Genomic DNA, 22,298 nt, shown 5'->3' with positions numbered 1-22,298 from the left:
TTGCATTGCAGTTACAATAATGACATTAATTAGGTTACAAAGGCTCTTTAGTTATCGAAGTGGATAGAAAGAAAAAAAATCAAGTAAACAGGCTTTCTTCCTGTGCACTTGCGATACAATCAGTTGATTTTAATTTGTATTTAAAAAGAGACAGATCTGCAGAGAAACAGATATGGCTTTAATTTTCACAGCACAAAAAGATGAGTGTGATGGTAAAGTGCAAACTGCATCCATGACAGAAACAACTGGATTATGCTGCTCACACAACTTTGGCTCTTTGGAAGTATCTGCACAGCATGATACACACAGCTAGCCAAAAACTCAGCGTGATGATAAAGCTGATGGTGATGCTGACCCCAGCCCAGCAGCCAGACCCTGAAATTCCCCCGGTAAAGAAATGCAGAGATTTAAAGTCAGGCTGGCAGCATTGTAACCTCCATGCCTACATGTTCATGTTTCTACAGTAGAATTACTGTGACGATCACTGAAAAATCTCTTTGGGCGTCTTTTTAAACTTTACTTTGTCGTGTCAGCTTTGTGTTCATATGTAAACACTTAAATAGAGATTGTATACATGTTCTCATTAGGACAGAGATTTGTGTTGGTGTGTAGCCTAAACTTGACACTGTTAAGTTGTAATTATGAGACAATACATTTCAGGTCATTTCATCAACAAGTGTTAGGAATTACTATATGTGTGTGTGTGTGTGTGTGTGTGTGTGTGTGTGTGTGTGTGTGTGTGTGTGTGTGCGTGTGTGTAATTAATTTATGGTCTGTTGCTGACAAAAAAATTTAAATTATCTTCAGATAGAGCCATCATAGATAATAATAGAATAGGAGAATATGCCACTTTGAGTGGGGTCAGAATTTATGAGATTTATGACAAGTTTCTATCACAAACTGTCTGGCAGTGATTGCAAAGATTCATTTTGGATCTCCAATAAACAGAACACAGGGTATTGTGTGGCAGGCATTGTTGAGATGTTGTTAGGTAGTATACAATCAGACCTGATACAAAAGAAGAAAGGAGTTCTAGGAAAATCAGTGGCCACTTTTCTATTGTCTCACAGTTGGAAAATTATGAGGGCAATCTGCTCCATGCAGGGAAAGACAGTCCCCTGTAGGCTTACAGATTTTGAGGCACTGCATTTATGCTATGTTCCACCATCTCTCATTTTAGAAACTGCAGGTGGGCTTTTTTCTTGAGCACAGATTCAAACTCTCCATTCTCCCCCCAACACTCTTTCTCAAAGTATGAACGGACCTGCAGTACCGCCAGTTGTTTTCATCTGTAATATCGGAGGTCCATATCACCTTCGGTGAAGCAAATTATGTGCTACATAGATATATTGTGTTTTGTTGAAGATGAAGATTTTTCTTGAATATCACATGTGTGCACAATTTAAAATATTACATAACATTTCTAAACCTCAGTGGGGCATTCAGATTTACAACGACATATGAACTCAATGATGAATCACATCCTATAACTGTAACTCATCAGAATTTTTGGTTCTCGGTGCAGTCATTGTTCAGATGTTTGCAACTTGTAGATAACTGAGACCAAGCAGTGATATGCGACACATTCATTTACCGGTACACATGAGCCATTTATTATTATTATTAATCACATGTGATTCACATCTTGACAGCAGAAATTCATCAATATTCTTATAAAGGATGATTTTATAAATATACAAATTGTTTCTAAAAACATTTCCAATTAACCAGATTTATTTGTTTCAAGGCATCAATACTCTGATATTTGTGAAAACACAAAGAGAAGGTGACAAATGTACTTGTAATTAATGTATTCTCTGCCAAGAAAGTTTTCTAAGTCTTTCTAAGGCAACCAAGGGTAAGCTGAAGTAAGGCCAAAGCATTACCCATTTGGAAAAAACAAAACAAAAAAACATTTATTTTAGCCTTTTATTTCTCCTTGCTGTTGAAACTTTATTGATCAGTTTCTGTTTCTATCTATTTATCACAATTAAAGGAATTCCATTTTTTTTTTTAAATTACAAACATCCTATGCTATTTTTTTTCTTACTAACTATTGTTGTTAAGCCAGCCATACAGGAAGAACCTGTGTCTGAGATTGCTGTTCTGATCAGCTTTTAGAAGAAATGCTAAGAAACATATGTTTGGACTGTGAGAGAAAACTGACACAGGCATAGGGAGAAAACTACACACTGGACTGCCAAGTCATGATCTTATGACATGTTCTTTTTTTTTTAATGGTTGTTATGGATAGACGCCCAGAAGGTCATTTTACAGTAAGTGTAGTAAGTCAAGTATACCAGGCACTTGGCTGTCATAAGAAATGGACAGAAACACTGGGTATATTGCCCCATCTCCCACATGGACTGATGCGCTCGTTTCAATCAGTCTTGAGCTGAGTTGTCACATTGAGGGGTCAGAGTTGAAACAAAACTCTTAATGACTACCAGCAGAGACAGCATTAGACCGTGGTCTCTCAGTTCAGCATGATGCAAATACACTGGAAGTGTGCATCGATTTTCTCATCATGTCAGGACCATTCAGCAGTTCCAAATCCGTTCCCAGTCTCTCCCAATTAGCTTTCGGCCCAGAGAACACTGTCGATCCCCATCTGCCCATCTGCCTGTCAGTGGCTTCATTCCACTAAAGGAGAGAAATAGGAAGGAGAAGAAGAGAGGGAAACGAGGGAAAGAGCAGACAGGCAATGGATAATTCTGTGTTTGGCGGCTACACGCGAGAAGGCTTGGCAAATCTGTCCAAAGCCACAGCCAGTAGGGGTGGTTTGGAAACGGAAGGACTCCCTGAGAGAGATACTGTTGTTTGGATGATAGAGTGAGGCACAATGCCCACTCACTCTCCGCAACCATTTATCAATGAAAACACAGGACTCGTTCTCTGTATCGCCTCTGTCAAAAAGGCATTCAAATTTCTCTTTTCTTTGAGTTTTATACATCTCCGTTCCTATCTGTCTTACTATTTTCCTTTGGGATGGACCTATTACTGAACATCTTGCCCTAAGGTTACAGAATCTCGTCCAGATAATGGTCTAAGACTTCAGATGAGTCTTTCATTCTCCCAACAGGCCTTGGCGCTTGAAGTTGGCAGCTTCAGATGGACGTTCTGTATGATTGCTGCCTCATCACTCTCTTCTGGTTTCCTCTGCTTGGAATATAGTTCTTCTCTGAACTGAAACGACTGATTAGATATATCCTCACAGTCATCTTGCATTACAACATCTGTTTGTATTTTCAGCTGCCAAAAACTGGCAACATGCCACAATTATCAATTTGGGAGCTGGAATGAGAAATCTGTGCAGTATAAAAGAGATTTAAAAACATAGTCCTGTTTATAAAATTTAATTTGACATCCAGTTTTCTCTGCATGGGGGTATTTTGCCTTGTCTACCTCCTACTGCCGAATAGTGTGTAATTGTATTTGTATGGAATAGCTGTTGTATTCCATTGGCCATGAGTGGTTTCATCTTTGGAGCTGGCTCCTCGCTCATGACGAAGCTTTGTCCACACACATATAAATTAGAGTCCACGCTGTTGTTGCAGCGTGGACTCTAACTCTCTTTACTCATTGGTATTCCTCATCTCTCTTTGTCCTGATGGGTGGTGTAATTATGGAAGCCACAGGGAGGCAGCTGGGTTTTAGACTTTGTAGAAAGGCTGCTGGGAGCTGCCCACTGGTGGGAAGGAAAAGAAATACATGCTGCCATTTGGTAACCTCATCAACCCGGCAAAAGAGCTGATAAAATAAACAAACTTTCAAGGAAAAAATGCATGTATAGGCACTGATGTTGAGACACGACTGGACACTATTATCCATGCACACAATGTATAGTGAAAAACAGTCATATAAATGCATCCTCACACAGTGGGGCATGTAGACACACACTCTGGAAATGTAGCTGTCCACCTCTGCACACAAATAGATAAAGTCACCATTGGTCCAGGCTGCAGGCCGATAAATTTCCCCCTACATCCCTTTATGGCTTGTGTTTTTTCCTTTTTTTCTTTTTTTTGGATGGCTTGGGTGTTATCGGGGGCAGCAGTAGTTGAATCCACATATCCCGGTCCTGGCACAGCTGGGCCTTCGCCTACAGTGCATTAGTTTTTTTCATGAAATGTCCCACCATTCTTGGGCCTGATGGAACACCACTATGGGCTTACCCACGGTGATCTAATCCAGCTGGGCACAGACATCTACTGATATACTAGCGAGAGGGCAGAGAGACAGAGAGATTGAAGGAGCTGAACATAAGAGATGTGGAGTAAGAGCGAGGAATTGAACTGGAATGAAAAGGATATACTCTCTGAGGAGAAACAGCGTGAGAGGATCTTCCATTAGAGAGCCCATATTTGGCTTGTGTATGTGTATATCTCAACCATCTTGCTGGTAGATAAACAACGCCTTGCATGACTGCAGGCATACTGGTGGGTCAGTATGATGTGTTTGAGGGGGTAGAATGAGAGAATCAACATCAATAACAACTACAGTACACAGCAACAACAGTGGCAACAGTGGCAGCTGTAGTGTTGTGGAGAGACCCACTAGCCCTGGAGGAGCAGAGGCTCCATTCAGGAGCGTTGTTATGACTCACTGTTGGGCTATAATGACCACAGATGGCCATTAGCAAGGTGTGAGGTAAACAGTGTAGGCCCTGTGTCCCTAGTGCTATAGAAAGGTACACTGCTCAGTTATGACAGGCACAAAGTTGATGTATTTAATAAGCGCTTGTATGAAAAGGATCCCGTCCCACCCCCTTTTCACCTGCAATTCTAAAAACATATCTTTTTAGAATTGCAAAAAAAACCCAACAAAAAAAAAAAAACTTACTCACAAATCTGAGGTTAATTTGTGAGTTAACATTTTGTGATGCTGCTACTAACATATTAGGTTGTTCAGCTGACCTTTCCTATTCTAAACACAACAAAATTTGCAGTTTTCAATCTATAAATAGATGTGAAGACTTATTGGTGCATGGCAACTTGCAATGTGGTGGCATCTGTCTTTCTCTCTCTCTCTCTCTCTTTGAGACATTTTTAATAGCCCTTACTCCCAATTCACATTCACCTTACTCTCCCTACTGTTTTTTACAAAAAAATGTTTCTTATGCAAAGATTGTGCCGATATGCCATTTAGCTCATGTTGTTTCTATGGTTTTCTTATTTCTTCCTTCTACCACTGTCCATAGTGGCTAAGGTGAACAATGGACCAAAAGATTTCGGTTCTTTTAACACACACACACACACGCACACACACACGCACACACGCACACACACACACACACACACACACACACACACACACACACACAAATAAAGGACAATAATGTAACAGGTTTATAATTTGAATCTAAATGCATCCTGGCATGCCAATACGACAAACTTGCAAATAAATGTTTTCTTTATTCAGCAACGGGGCCAACTTATTACCGTATTTTCCTCACTATAAGGTGCACTTAAAATTCTTTAATTTTCTCAAAAATTGACATTGCACCTTATGTATGAATTGTGGTTGTGCTTACTGACCTCGAACCGATTTATATGGTACACGACGCTCAAAAATCTGTCAAAAAATGTTTTAGTACGACTTTGGTAAGCGACGAAGCCACACCGCTTGATTGATTGTTGGAGCATCATGGCTACCATAGTCAGGAGCCTCATGGGCTCAGAGTAATCTGGGTCCAAAACTCTGTTCTTCAGGTCCCAAAGTCGAACGAACACCGCGGCATCACTGAGAGTTCCTTTGTCTAAATTTTTTCATTTTTAATAAAATGAACAGGGTTGCTGCTTTACCTGGTGTGATAATTAAGTTTAACATCTAGGCATCCATGAAAACAGAATTTATTCAATTTAAGTTAAGAGTTAGAAGTTAGCAGGAAGTTAGTTCGCTAGTTTCCACCTAAACATGATATACCATGTTCTGACTGAGAGATTTCGGAAAAAATTAAAATGTACAGCTCTGCTATCACTTCGGACATAAATGAAGACAGAAAACTAAACAGCAGTGGCGTTTGTAGGGTTACTGAAGTTGGACTAGCTAGCCAGAGGAGCCTCGGAAACTCTCATGTCGTCTTTGCATACCTCCACAATGGTATATTATTTAATCTTAAAAAAAATTGGAGATTTCCCACGTACCACCAGAGAGAGCCCAAGTACCACTAGTGGTACGCATACCACAGTTTGAGAAAGACTGTGCTATGTGATCGCTAGCAACACAGCTATGTTAGCATAAACATAAACACAGTGAAGCTGGAGGGTGAACGCTAATTTTTTTCCACTCGATAAAAGTTAACGTGAATGTTCCCGATGGTTAGGGGCAAATGCAATCGCATGGCAGGATGGTGTAAATGGACCAAACTTCAGTCAGGAGAACAACTGAAATAATCCATCCACAATACGAAGTTAGTTATTAATATACTGCAATAACAGGGGAATAGAGCAGCTGCAAGAGAATTCAACATTAATGAATCAATGGTATGGAATTGGAGGAAGCAAGAAGAATGAGTTGAGTAAAATTTGACTTATCTGACTGTTTTGTTTCGCTTAATGCACCTTATAATCCGGTGTGCCTTATGGTCCGAAAAATACGGTACTTTCATCAACAGGGGCACTAAACATAACTGAATTGTGACCACATAAAAAAATTATTTACAGTACTGTGCAAAAATTTTAGGTTGCCACTTTGTCACTAGCAGCCTGTTGAACAAGCAATTCATTTCTTCCTGTTTCTTCATTTGAATATATGAAAAATGCCAAGATTTGCACAAAAGAGCGTTTACCTATATAATCTGGCATATCTCAGCATCGTTTACAATGTTCCCCTAAAACAATGAGGACACTGAACAAGTAGAGGACAGAAGAAGTCATATGTTTAATATGTGAAAATTGCATCCGTAAGAAATAGGAAAATAATCCATCAGAGTTCTGACACAGGACTTGAGAGATGCATCTCATGGCCCTTCAGTTGATCAATCTACTGTTCACCAAAGCCTCTTCAGAAATGGTCCCAGTGGTAGGGAAGGAAGGAAGGAAGGAAGGAAGGAAGGAAGGAAGGAAAATCAGAAGAAAGTGCTGAAGTAAGCTACAATTAATTAAGCTGTGGACTGAAAATTAGTGCCAACAGGTCTTATGGAGTGATAAATTAAAATAAAAATTTTTGTTCATCAGAATGTAAAAAGAAGGTCAGGGGAGAGACTATAGCCAGTGGAGGTTCAGTCAAGATTTGGGACTGCATTTAACTAGTGGTGTTGGAGATCTTTTCAAAATTTATAAAATTATGAATGCAGAAAAGTACAGTCATATTTTGATCCAATATGTAATATCAAGAGGAAAATGTCTGATTGGCAACAGCTTCATTTTTCAGCATGACAATGATTGCAAACACAGTGCCAGTGTAGTAAAAGAATACACTTGGGCTAGTAAAAGCATACCTTGTCTTGAGCTAGAGCTCATTGTTCTGCTCCCCATTGATGTAGAGACCCACCTGCTGTGATTTCTCTAACCAGAACTTGAGCTTGAACTCACTTGCTGTGAGTTCTGGCCAGTGTGGTCCTTTCTGTTTGTAGTGAACCTCTAAACCAGAGCAAGGACAGTCATCAGCAACTGCAATCCAAGGCAGTCTAAGAGCTTGAGCTAGTTGGATAGCATGAAATATGCATGAAATAAAAGCCAGGACATTGACAACTAGTAAATCGCATTGCTGGCAGTGCTGTCTTAGATAAAAAGATGAAAATAAGCATATGCTAAAGTGAGTCAACAAATAATATCCCTTGGCATCCCATCCAGTTAAAGTAATGTGTAGAAAACACTGGTGTGTGTAGGTGTGTGCATTGTTCTATAGTTGAGTAAATGAAATAAGTAGATACTTGAAAGTAGATAATACTATAAGCAGATATAGGCAAATAAAAATGTAGAAAGAATAGAATTATTACACAATCAGAAGTGTGAACTTTAACACAGAAAGAACACTTGTTTTACTGTATCTGACATTTTTGTACATTTATCGTGTCCCAACATTGTGGGATTGGTGTCTAAAAAAGCTAAACCTTGTTTGCACCTTATGAAGGATGAACTATTTTCATCTGTTGTATCTTCATCCTTTTTTTCTAAAGCTTGAAACATCTTCAAATAAAACTATTGCAGAGTAAGATTCTTTCCAACTTTTCAGACTTAGAAATTGTGTGTCCTGTCTGTTCTTGTTAGTCAAAACAACAGAGTCTGATCCCTGAGAGGCAGCTATGGGGTCCGGGTGTCCTTTGTGGTCTTTTATGGTACAGCAGGCTGGTGATGGAGGAGCTTAGCTTGACCCAGCAGGTATCCATCTCTAACTCCTCTTTGAGGGAGCTGGCTGCCAGTGTGGAAGCCTGTGTCAGGGCTGGGAAAAAGTGAACCACATAAAAAACAACACAAGCTGACTGTAAAAGAGCATAAGAGCAGACTTGCAGGCATAGAATGGTGGAGGCTGGCTGAGGCAAGGCGCCAACAGGTCTTAGACGCTCTGATTCAGCATCTCCCATCATTCACGCTGCCATGAGCCACAGCAGGGGTATTATGGGATTCTTCAGGATTTTTTTTTTCTTTGTCATCATTGACTCTTTCTGAGACTGACAGCTATCTACATTGATTGACACTAAGGGAACTAGGAGCCTGCTGAGAGAGGGGGGTGCCAGGCTAATTGACTGTCTTCCATCTGGTTGATGGCTGGCTTTGGAAGAAACGACAGGGCAGCAGCCCACCACTGTTTTTCTCTACTGAGCCTGGAAATAATGAATACTGCTGGAATGTTTTGGCAGAGAATGTGTGAACTCGGATAGTCAATTCTCACTTTGTTTTTTTCCATAAACATGTGGATGCTGTGAGTCGCCATCACCACCACCTTGGGTGTAGGGAGTTTTTGTTGCAGTTATAAATACTGTCTCCAAGCTCCAAAGGCAGAAGCAAGAATTAGATGGAGCTGAAGGGTTCTACTAAATAAAGCATTTCAGTTGATGAATTATTGAACAAATAGAGATGTATACCTGCAGCAAAACAGCAAGACCTGATGGTCTTTTTTTGAACACAGTAGGAGACTCAGCCATGTATTAAATTACATGTTCCAATTATTTTTTTTTCTGTCTGCATCATTGGACTTGGAGTTTTTTTGTTTGTTTCATAATGGTGATTAGTAAATTATCAACTCTGCACTGAAGACAGAAGTGAAGGAAGAAGTGTTAATACCCCCCCCCCCCCCACACACACACACACACAAAAAGGGCCTTTAGTAAAAAGTCTATTTTAGGTGTTCACTGGTATAAATAACATTGCAAAGTATGATTTATTTTACATCCACTAAACACATTCTAACTTTAATTAGCAGAGACCAAGAGGAACAGATTGCACTTCTATAGGTTTGCTTCATTCTCTTCTTATACACAGACCCTGCTGGTTGCTTTTTGTAGGTGAGAAAAATAGATAAATAAATAAAAGTTACATTGAAATAAAACATTTCAGAAAAAGTAATAAATGTTCTCATCAGTTGTAGCCTTGGGACTGCCATGTTTTTATTCTTAAATAGATGTTTTGAAAACTCACTGAATCAGAGGATAATATCACAATTTCAATATCTATTTAAATATCGACATGAGTAATGCTGATAAACAATATCTGATCCAAGCCCAATATCCATTTCAATTTGCAGTAGATACACAATGTCTGTGCTGAGGTCATCCCATTGATTTAATGTAAGCTGCCTGAATGGAAAACAATGGCACTCATTGAACCCGTACACTGAGGTTGGATTTAAAATTGATTTTTGCAAGAAGATGCACTCATTTGAATGTGTCTATACAGTCAAATTATGGAAACTTTAAAGCATTAACACATTTTATTTAACTATGGCTGTGACTATTAAGGTAACAGCTTGATGAACCATAACCAGGTGAGCCAGGAAAACCTTTGCAACACTTGGAATTTGGATAGACCAACCAATTTTCTACATCAGTAGATATATGTGGGTGTTACCTGCATGAATAAATAGGGATATGCTTTTGTTGCATTTTGTTGTGACATACTGATATTAGACAGACAGACAGACATACAGACAGGAAGGTATGCAGGCAGGCTTATAAAAAAGAGTGTAGTGTGTGTGGTGTAGCTCAGGAAGCTCTGGCCCAGGACTCAACATTGACAAGCTGTCCACATCTCACTGTAATTTACAGACCTTACCCCAGAGAGCAGGTCTGAGTTATAACATTTCTCTCTACCCTCTCGTTCTCCTTTCTTACAGCTTTTCCTTTTCTCTGTTCATTTTCTGCCGTTTTCAGCTTACTTTTTCCAGTCTGATTTTGTTTTCCCCTCATCATACGATTGTGATTTTTTTTTTAACTTTCATTGTAAGCTGCTTATGAAGCTACTGGATGACATGAAACATAGAGCTATTAGGGTGACTATTAACATTTAATCACTGTAATGCAATTTTGACTGAATAGTTTCAAATCTGCTGATATGGGTGAGTTAAAGAAAAAAAATCATAAAAGCAGTGTGCAGTATTTGGGTATCACAACAAAGTCTTATTTTCTAGGCTTCCCCACTAGAGAAGTCATTCTGTAGTGCTTCCAGATATAGGTTGACAAAATATTATACTTGTTCTTCACAAAGAAAAAAATGGGTGTGTTCTTAAATATAACTCAAATAAAAAGTTGATTACTTTTTTGGATCTTTAATATTTATAGGTTTTGGATGGGGGTAATTTTTTAAATAGCATCTGGTCATCTTGCGGCGGTATGATCTGACTCACAGTGGAATACAGGTCAAAGCATTTACTTCTAATAAGACTTGTCTGAGTAACAGTAGACAGTGGACTAGTCATTGGACAATGATTTCTCTCAAACTTCTTCCTCTCTTTCCTGTTATTGTTAATATATTAAAAAAAGAAGCATATTTAGTACCATACAGTTTTTTTTTTTCCTTTTTCCAATTTTCCTCACAACTAAATCTGTCCTCACAGACTTCAGATTGTACCTACCTAATCAACCCAAGTCCTCGATTGGGTATCCCACAAGACCTGTTTGAAGCAGGTTTCTGTATCAGTGAGAAACAATTATAGCACATAAAACTCAACTTCCCTGTGGACACTCACAAAGCAGTTTATCAGTATTCAAATTTTTTTAGCAAATTACAGTACAATTTTGTTTCCGCTTACAAAACAGATGTCTGACCAGCTTTCCAACAAACAAGATGGAATTCAAAGTAAGTCAGGTAAGAAGTCAATTCCACAGAGATTCCACATACTTCATCACTCTCGACATTTTCATCTGACACTGAAAAATTAAGAATGGCCACTTTAGATGCTAATTTAACTGCTTAGCACATGATTTCCCTTTCTCAGTAAAGCTTTACTTCTACCATAAAGCTGTCATGCTGGCTCCACATCCCACTCCCTTACAACCTGAGGTACAGAGGTACACAGCAGTCCTCTTTCCCCCACAGAGAGAAACGGCAACCTTCATTATGTTTTGTTTTAATCCGTTAATCCATGCTTTAATACAGAAGTAAACAAATAAAAGCATCTAAGTAAATGAACAGTTAGAGTCATTCTGTAATAGCTCGTAAATCTTTCAGAGTTTGTAATGAGCTCCTTTCTCCTCTGGGCTCAGCAGCAAGAAATCAGCACTTCACACACGAGTGAGAGCAGCATGCAAGAAGACTCCCAGTCTAAATATGTACCATTGAGAGACTTGGGGGGGGGGGGGGGGGGGTGTTAGATTGTTTTTTTGTGGAAGTTGTGTTAATCTGTACAAGCATCTTGCACTCTATTTTGATGTACAATAACCACCTTATAAAAGTACATGAAGATACTGTAGGCATACTGTATGTAGCACAATAGTTTATTAGTTTATTAGAGATGGCATACCATCTTTAATAGGGTTTGTAGGCCTGATACAAATGTGAAGGTAATCCCACAACTAAAGCAGATAAGTACGCTTGTGTGAGCAGTTTCTGCAGGGAATTGCATTTCAATTTAAGCATTAGATACCAGTAAGATGAGATGACCATCATTTTTCCTGTATCTAGGCAACAAGAGAACCACATAGCATTTCCCTTTCTCTCCTTCCATCTCTTTCACTAACTCTTGTTCTCTTTCGCTTCAGGGAACATTCAGTATTACTTTTAAAATTAAAGGCTTGCAAAAAAATGTTTTTTTCCTTCTTTTTGGTACCTAAATGTGCACCAGTTTATTCAGGCTCCACCTTTAAATAGAAAATTATGCGCAGGTGGATTCCGACCACATCATCCACTGATATCCACTGTGTTTTATGGCTCTCCTTGAGGAATGATGAAATGTTTACCAGTGGGTGAGGAGCAAACAGGGCAAGAGAGGGAGGGCTGTGTGATGTGTGGGAGGACTGCTTCACTCCTACAAAAAGAAGGGATGGCGAGGGAGGAGAAGAAGGACGAGGTATAGGAGGAGTTTGGTGTCATCAGGGTACAGCCCTCACCAAGATAAATCAAATATGGGTCCATAGTGAGTAAAACAGTGTGATTGTACTTTATGACACATGTATAGTTGTTTCCACTTTGTTTTTATTGTGTGTCATCAGGATGTTTTGATGGTTCTTCTTTTTTTTCTGTTTTGTTTTGTTTAGTATGTTTTCTGCCCACCAGTCTTCAATTTGCAATAATTTCTGGACATCAGACTTACATAACCTTCATTTATTCTGCAATGTCTGCACTGGGCACTGCTGCTTTAAAATTGAGTTGCCACAGAAACAGAGCTACATTTCTACTGAAGAGGGGAAAAAATGACAGCTTCAGGAAGTAATTGGTTTTACAGGCACAAGAGAGTATTAATTGTTTTTAGTATTGTATTTAATCTTTCTGTTGCCTAATACACAGTTAGTAGCTACCAGTTATTTGCAATTAATGTCTTCAGTGTAACATGTAACATGCAATACTATGTAATGAAATCTTATGCGTTCTACTTGAAATGCACTTTAAAAAAAGAAAATTCATACGTGTTTTGTCATTTCCAAACTTTCTTGAAATCAAGTTATTACTATATCGATTTCCACTGTGGAGTTACTCTGCCCTTTTACTCAGTTTTTGCAAAGAGTAACATGATAGATGTATGGAGCAGAGAAATATGCTGAATGACTAGATCATGGCAATAAGCTACTACACATCAGTATGCTTCAGCAGAACCCCATTTTTTTATGAGAAATCTCCTGCAAGACTGTATGCATCTTACATGCACTTGGTTTCGCTTCCCAACTTCCAAAAAGCAGTAAGGCAGGAGAGGAAGTTGGCAACAGGAGGAGGTGAGACACTGACTCTGGCTGATAGTTACACATGATGGATGTGACTCACAAGTGAGGATTCATGCTGACACTCCCCAGTGACAAAGCCTGCCTTATAGCAGGTGACAGACTACTACCTGCAGCCCAGCCTCTCTGCGGATTAAGCTTGATATCCTCTCTGGTTTAACAATTACTTGTACCACTTGCATTCCTTGCAGGGATACTATTGAGAGGTGCTACCATGTAGAAGTAAAGTGGGGTGCTCAAAAATGTCTTATATCCTTCCAGGGTAAGCCCGTGGCTTGTGTTGGAGGAATAGGGAGCTTGATTGACAGAACTGTAGAATGTAGAATTACTAGGCCAGTTGTTAATTAGAACGATGCTACTATATCTGAAACCTGTATATGTACAGATGAGGGACATTGTGTTTTTTTTAGCTTATTTTGTCCTCATGTTTACAGAGCATTTTGATGAACAATAAATAAATAAATAAATGATAAGTTGATGGTTCATTTATTTTTATTTTGATAAATGAAAAGTTAATTAATGTGTACTTATTAGTTACTTATTGGTTGGTTTTGTTAGCTTATTTTTAAACAATTTAAGCTTAGAGTTTTAAGTATTATGGTTATTGTAATGTTGCAAATGATGTTTAAAAAAACTTTTAAGGTATTTATAAGTAGGCAGGCAGCAGCCTCAGCATCATCGATACGTTGTGCATAAAGTAAAGTGCATTTAACTACACACACATTAGTGTGGCTTGCACGCACTGGAGCTGACCGCACCCACTCAGAACAGTGCTTGCAATTCCACTTTAATAAAATAAGTTGGTGAATTTACTTAGTAACAACTATTATCAATCATGGTTGTTATAAAGCATTACCATTAGTTCTGTCAAGGATGAGAGTTAATATTAACATCACATATGAATGATGTCTTGTAAAGAGATGCAGAAAACATGTAGCGAAAGAATGACAACCACAGAAGAAAAGAAAAAAAAATACACACACACAAATTAAAGTCACGTTTTGTATCAGGTGGTTTAAGTGTTTTAGGCAGTTTCCTGTCAAATTCTGTCTGTTGTAGAATCCTTGTTTTTCCTTAGAGAGCATCCTTTCAAATAAAATGTAACCCTGTGGGGAAAGACAAATAAATATATATATGAATAGAGTAAAATAAAAATGTCACCACCATCAAAATCCTGCTGTCTACTTTTAGATTCTCTCTCTTTGTCTCTCTCTCTCTCTTCCCGTCACTTAGACTTTCTCCCTCTTTGTCTTTAGGAACTGAATAAGAAAGATAAGCTAAGACTCCCATTTAAGTACCTCTCCATCCATTAAGATAGAGATTATAGCTCCAAAGCTAATTGTTTTTCTTTCTTTCTCCCTTTCTTTCTTTCCTGTTCGTTTTATGGAGAACATTCATGAAGCCAACAGGGGGCCCTTTCTTTTCAATTTTCTTTGTAGTAAATTCTCTTATTTTTACCCCTTGTCCTAATATGAAGGTAAATTAAAATTGATTAAATTTCAACATGTTCATTAGGCTATGAAGGTGAGCTCTATGTGAAAGGATGTGGTGCTTTAAAGGGTCTTGTCTTCCTCTGTGCAAGTAAATTGACAAATAGAGATAGGCTGCCAGAATGTAATGCAGAACGACTGTCGAAGGGCTAGCATATGCTTTGTATTTGCTCAGGCACTTTTAACTTAATACTTTGTTTACTTAATGCACTACATTACACTTTTGTATATGTAAACTATGTGTTTTTATTCTGTATTTTTATGTATGTATGTATCTGTTCATTTTAGATGACAAATTGCACTTCATTTTTGGACACATTTTAATTGTGTATGTGTGATAAAAGGCAGTTATCTTAGCTGCTGTTGGGAATTGAGGTACAGCCAAGACAATTTTAGTATCTGTTAGTATCTCTGACTTCTTTACAGAGACTGTCCAAAAGCAAACAGTCAGTGAGGAAAAAGCTAAACACCAGACTGGGAAAACATTTTTTTTCTAGAAAACATGAATCCAGAGAATGTACCCCTCTCTGGCTTAACTTTTGTAAATATGTATATAGGCCAACAGAGTATAATCCCAAGAGAAGTCACCCATTATATTTTTCATTCTTATTTTAATTAATTGGGATTAGAGGTCGTTGAAATGGAAATTGATGGCATGGAGGAAGCCACCTAGTTACACTTCACTTGTTTGCATTTATATGTGTTATAAAGATAACTATAATATAAATGGTTGAGAAAAGGGATAGCCACCACGCTCATCACTAAAGTCATCAAGAAAGCTTTATAGAAAATGTCTCAAATGAATTAAATTTTTGTTTCATTTAATAAAAGTAGCTCTCCTTAAAGGAGTTCTTAACACCCATCTATAAACAAAATCTGTTAATGAAAATTTCAGTTGTCTATATATGAGCATGCGGTTGCTTGTTTAAATTTTTCATAAACTAGCGTAGATGTAAACTAAGCCACTGATTTGACAGATAAGGGGTACCAGTGATGAATGTATATTGAATTAATCATTTATCACATAGATTAAGTATGTTGGAATCACAGCAGACTGTATATAATGCATCTAACAAGCCCATTAATTCCCTTTGGCAAGCTTTTCACCTTGTTTTGTACTGAGGGGGAGACAATGACAAAGAGAGCAATAGAGAGACAGAAGTGGGCACACAGAAAAGACAACAGAGTTCATCAGGTCTTGGCCTTCTGTAAAGTGAATGCTGGGGGAGTTGTGTGTGAGTGCATAGGTGTGAAAGTTTAGTGCATGTGAATGTGTGTATGGGGTTGAAGGGTGATGGGAAAAATCAAGGACAGCCGCCTGTGCCTTCCCTAACTCTGTTAGGCCAGACTGGCATTTTAATAAGGGTTGCTGAATACCACTGCTTCATCCTCCAGGGTAGCTGAACACACACATTCACAGATCTTCAGCCACATGCGTACAAAGTATACGGAGGGAGGTGGAGGCACAAATCATTCGTAGGTGTGTATTAATGTTAGTGTACACAGAACGATGTTGGGTTTAGAAAAACCCATGTCTACATTTTATAAAGATATAAAGCTACACTACTGGACATGTTCTAGATATTAAATTACTTCAAAAGTAAATCTATAAATGGTAAATTAAGTAGCTGGCAGACATAGCCAGCAGTGAAATCCTTCCCTGCATTGTAATGCCATTACTGTCCACACAAGAGCTGCAAGGGTGGGCAGTGTGAATACAAGAGAGCTTTCACATTCTCACATGTCAAGCACAGAACCCACTGATAATGTGGATTGGGAAAGAACAGTGAGATTGCAGATGCAGTGTGCACAGCACGGGGCTTATATTAGTCAGGCATCGAGTGTAGCAAGATGTGTCGCCTCCAGAGGTGGCACTTCAGGCAAAGGAGACTCATCTGTGGAAAGTAATGGAGAAAGATGAATGCTGCCTCGTATTGACCAATGCAGATGGAAGTAGAGTCATACATAATGTTCACACGTACTGTGGCTGCTTCTGCTATCGATCTCGAGTGTTGGAAGTAGTAGGGATGAGGGCTTGCTGTGATGCCCTCTTTGGATTGCTGCTGTCACACTCTACTCACTGACACATCCTGTGTCAAAATGCCTGTTAAACATGTCTGCGTGAAAGCTAGGCGAAGCTCAGAATGGTTCAGCGTTTTTTCTTTTTGTTGTTGTTTTTTTCCTGCTGAAACTGCCTTGACAAAAAACAATGAAATATAGTGAATACCATCAGATACTCCTTGAAAATGCAAAACATGTCCATTTTTTTGGGGTTGTTTTCACAAGATTGAAAACAAGAGTGGCGCGTCAGCATGATGACTTAAAAATGCAGCTTTCAAGTTGCTCTAAACTAATATGTTGACCTTTTAAGCTGACAAGTGTGTAATGTGATTGCATGGAGGCAGCTCTGTTTCTATTTTCTTGAGATTCTTTTTCACACAGCAGGAAGAGCAGCTTGTGAGAGGGATCAGAGTGGTTGTGATACCACTCGCCCTTTTAAGCAAGAAAGAGATAAAACAGAGCATCATCCTGATTGAAGATAAATCCACTCAGATTAGCTTTGCTGTGCTCTTTATGTTGGCTTTTTTATACTTCTGTTTCTTCTTCTTACTTTTTGATTTGCCTATCCAACTAAAAGTCTCTCATAAAACACTGACATGTTTGCATAATAATATATTCAATACATTTTTAACTAAATTTCAGCACAAAAGAATGCATTGTTTTAATCTGTATGGCGTAGTTGTGAATTGTAATGCATGTGTGCAAGCAGAAAGATGCATGTAAAATTATCATATGCATTTTTTATTCAGTTGAGTTATTGTTATCCCCTTAAGTCAGAAAAAAATGTTATTAGATTTGCTTTCCATGCCTCAACATATCTATTTTAATTCTTCCACCAGTGTGCTTTTTGCTCTATTTTGCTTTCATTTGATCCCTATGCATAACCCCTATGCATAGGTTCTGCCTCGTTCCTTTACATTATTGGAATTGTCCAATGAGCATTGACAGTGGGAGTTTAATGAATTAAAGTGGACATAGCTGACTCAGTTCAATCGATAACTGGTCCCCAATGGAGCCTGCTGCTCTGAGAGCTAGAAACAGCAGAGAAGGGGAGATAGAAAGACAGAGCTACAGTGACAAATTGAACAAGAGAGAAAAATGAAATAGAGAAGAAAAGAGCATACAAAGGAGAAATAGAGGAGGGACTAACCCTCCAGGGAGAGATGATGTGAAGGGAGGGAACCACAGATGGGAGCTGAATACAAAAATGGATGGAGGCGATGAATGAGATCCAGCAGATGAAAGGGTTAAGTGTTTTGCAGCTCTTCAACCTAATGGCTCCTGAGGCTTCTCCTCAAAAAGGCTAGTTTGTATCTTGTCTCCTAAGATCCTGGGAGATACAAACTTGATACCTGATTTTCTTCTTCTTCTTCTTTCCATCCCAACACTGGCTTGTTTGTACTTTACAGTATAGCATACAAACTGGGACCTCATAGCATGTGGCCTCATTCAGTCCAGGACACACAGAAACAACATTCATCTTGCCTTCATTACAGTACTGAAATCATAATTGTTGGGCCTTTTGAGCAATTAACACTGGTGTGCTTTGTTCAACAAGCAGTTTGGCAGTTAGTGCTAAAAAAAAGTGTTGTTTTGTCTTATTTTGCATAACAATGCCATTAAAATAATTGTTTAAACTGTTCACCATCTTTCAATGCTAAACAATCACTTTCCCCACGGCTCACACGAGTTTATGTCATGAATTGTAAACACCCACCATTTAACTGATTTTAGTTGTTTAATGACATACTGTTGCATATGACTAATTTAGGGCATCGTGTTACTTAATGGGTTTCCAGACAGAATAATAGCAGTTTTTTAAGCAACACAAATGCAAACAGAAGCCATGAAGAAACAGAAAAGGGCTCTAACAGATTAAGGTTTCTGTTATATCTAAGATCATGTTTTTCACAGTTAGTTTTTGAATTTAGCTTTGTGCTATGTTGTGCATGGGATGGTTTTGCCTCTCATGTCACACTTGTTAATAACTGTTTGATGGATGGTATCCAACTTTGATTTCTGTTTCGTTTAGAGCGTGCAGATACCTTATAATCTCCCACTTTACTTGTCACACACTGTACCTTGCTCATGCCACTCAGTACTATTTAATTTTTTTCTTACTGGCTTTTCTGCTTGAAAGTAATATTCTCTAGTGTTAAATAATTTTCTGGGTTTCCACTTTCATCTTGGATTATTTTTGTGCTTTTTATATGTCTGCTGGGGACAGTCCATTATTGTCTTACACTGCACACTGATTCTTACCTTGAGCAGCTATGGCTCAGGCTATGTTAGTGAACTTGGGAGGTTGATGGTTTGCTCCTCATATTTGAACAAGATACAGAGGCCTGAGGTGCCCCGGAAGCACCCTTTGGAGTGTTACTGTGTGAATGTTGGGTTAAACAATGCTTGGACATAGAAAGAAAAGCATTTGTGTGAATGGGTGAGTGTGGAGTGAAGTAAGAAAGTGGTCAAACAAAGTAGAAAAATGTTATATAACTACCAGTCCTTGTATCTTGTGAGACAACTGGATTTTCTTGCGATTTGTTAGATAAGAATCATAGGGCCTAGCTGGTCCAAACAGCGAGAACCACTGACCTTTAAAAATTTGCTCAGCTTCAGCTTCTTGTTGTGTTTTTCAAATCAATTCCGTTAAATTTTATTTATATAGCGCCAAATCACAACAACAGTCGCCTCAAGGCGCTTTATATTGTAAGGTAGACCCTACAATAATACATACAGAGAAAAACACAACAATCAAATGCCCCCCTATGAGCAAGCACTTTGGCGACAGTGGGAAGAAAAAAACTCCCTTTTAACAGGAAGAAACCTCCGGCAGAAAAAGGCTGAGGGAGGGGCGGCCATCTGTCGCGACCGGTTGGGGTGAGAGAAGGAAGACAGGATAAAAGACATGCTGTGGAAGAGAGACAGAGATTAATAACAAGTATGATTCAGTGCAGAGAGGTCTATTAACACATAACTGAAAAGTGACTGAAGAAGAAATACTCAGTGTATCATGGGAATCCCCCAGCAACATACACCTATTGTGTTAACTAAGGGAGAATTCAGGGTCACCTGATCCAGCCCTAACTACAACCTTTAGAGGAAACTATAAGCAAAGAGGAAAGTTTTAAGCCTAATCTTAAAAGTAGAGATAGTGTCTGTCTCCCGAATCCAAACTGGAAGCTGGTTCCACAGAAGAGGGGCCTGAAAACTGAAGGCTCTGCCTCCCATTCTGCTTTTAAATACTCTAGGAACAACAAGTAAGCCTGCAGTGTGAGAGCGAAGTGCTCTAATAGGGTGATATGGTACTACAAGGTCATTATGCTGAGATGGGGCCTGATTATTTAAGACCTTGTATGTGAGGAGCAGGATTTTGAATTCAATTCTGGATTTAACAGGAAAATCCAATTCTGGATTCTCTTGTTGGTACTATCATACTGCATCATAAGGTTTATTAACCTGATTTTTTAAAGTTGCCTGAGATAGACAACAATAGACAGGTGGTCCATCCAATTAGCTGTAAAGTTGTTTTTTTTTAAGTGACTGTTTTTTTCACACATTTCCCATGAATTTTTCAGATGGTTCCATGCAACAAGCCATTAATTTAATTCTTTTCATATACATGTTGTTTTCATTTTATCACTAGGCAAAATCTTAATACAATACTCTTTGTGGTTATAAATCTGTAAACTGTCGTCAGTTTGCTCACAGGGCTTTATTTTTACTTTCTAAATTTTATCCGCACTTTCACATTTTTCTCTCCACACTATTGTCTTTTGAGAAAGACAATGTAATCTAATAAGAACCCTTTTTTTGTACTTATTTACCCCCATCAGGCTCTCTGTTCTAACAGCTCCCCCCCCCCCCCCCCCCCAATTATTTCCTTGAAGTTGTGCATTTCGCTAATCGTGGTGTGCACGGATGGACAAAGTGTTAAGATTTAGTTATGTTAACAAGGAGAAGGGCAAATGCAGCCTTTTCAGACATTGCTCTGGTAATGGGTCCTTGACTGACTGACAAGCCCATTCTCTGCACCTCCTGAGTGACAAGTCTGCAGTCGCCGCTGCAACGTAGGAAATGAGAGTGGAATTACAATACCAACCATGTCACCTCCTGAGGGGACAGGAGAAAGGAAAATACAATCACAGTCCCCATCAAACACACACACACACACACACACACAGACACACACACACACACACACACACACACACACACACACACACACACAGGATCAATTTGACTTCACTCTGGAGGAAAATACACACACAGTGGCAAACACTCAGACTCCAGCAATGTTTTTTTTGAGGGGGTATTAGTATTATTATTATTATTATTATTATGCTGCTTTACAGTTGATCTTAGCTTGGCATCTGCCCCATGTTGGGGGATTATCTGTCTGTCTTTAGAATATTGTGCTTTTATGTCTATATTTTAAGAAATATATACAGTATATTTACTTACTATTATTTTTTTTTATTTCGACATATTTCAAAGCTAAGCTTAAATAACATACAAAAAGTGAATGTGTACTCATGAATAATAATATAAGCTTTATTTTAAAGGAAGTGACAGTGTGACGACAAGGGGAAACTAATTTATTTCATCCTTATCCCTCCTTTAGGCTAGTCTGAGTAAGCCTGTGAAAAGCATGGTTTTCTTAGAAAGGCCTGTGAAAACACTCTTAATATTTTAGGGTGTCCTAGTGATTTGTTTAAAGAAACTGTAAAAAAAAAAAAGAAAAAAAAAGAAAAGACAAAGCTTCTTTCTATCTGTTTGGGTAACGTGTGCACAAAAAAGGAGAGACAGAGTAACAAGGAAAGAGAGAAACTGTGGCGGAGAGCTGAGGTACGTTGCTATTTACACCACATCAGAAAATGCAAATTCAAATCTGCATTTCTCTTCTGTCACTCAAGTTTAAGTATTCTAATCCCTGTAAGCGGGGGGAAGGGGGGGGGGGGGGGGGGGCATACTCAGTGACAATGACCAAAACATCAACTGAGTGAGTGAGTGACCCGAGTGAACTCATGGGAGGGGCTTTGCAGCTTTTGTCCTGTTCATGATGTGACTTCAGCATGACCATTTTCGAGTCATTACCAGATCTGGTTAATGCTATGCTTTGGTAGATTAATGTTTAAGTGGGGACATTTCCTATTAAAAGCTTTCTATTATGTTTGCTTTTACATGAGGACAGCCAACAACCCCAGAGTCTGTTATGCTGCATTTACTGTTGTTCCCCTGTCGCTCTGACTTTACTGCCTGTGGTGGGGTGTTTATGAGTTTATAAAGGCTCATGATGCATCATCATGCTTTTACAAATTCAGACAACAAAACTCAAACTCATACCCTTCGCTCTTGCTTCCCATGGCAACCCTGTTCACCTCATTCCCTAACCATCCCAGCACACTCATTTGACCTTGTTAAACCCTCTAAAC

At 38.8% G+C, this 22,298-nt stretch overlaps 1 protein-coding gene across 2 annotated transcripts in view; it reads left to right on the top strand.

Annotated features, from left to right (window-relative positions):
- Window positions 1–22,298, top strand: part of LOC134630977 (leucine-rich repeat transmembrane neuronal protein 4) — a 96,668-nt gene that overhangs the window by 28,870 nt on the left and 45,500 nt on the right. The window lies entirely within an intron of this gene.

Source organism: Pelmatolapia mariae, linkage group LG7 (genome assembly GCF_036321145.2).
Source record: "Pelmatolapia mariae isolate MD_Pm_ZW linkage group LG7, Pm_UMD_F_2, whole genome shotgun sequence".
Lineage (NCBI taxonomy): Eukaryota > Metazoa > Chordata > Actinopteri > Cichliformes > Cichlidae > Pelmatolapia > Pelmatolapia mariae.
Note: the sequence above shows the minus strand (reverse complement) of the source record. Positions and strands in the feature narration are given on the sequence as shown.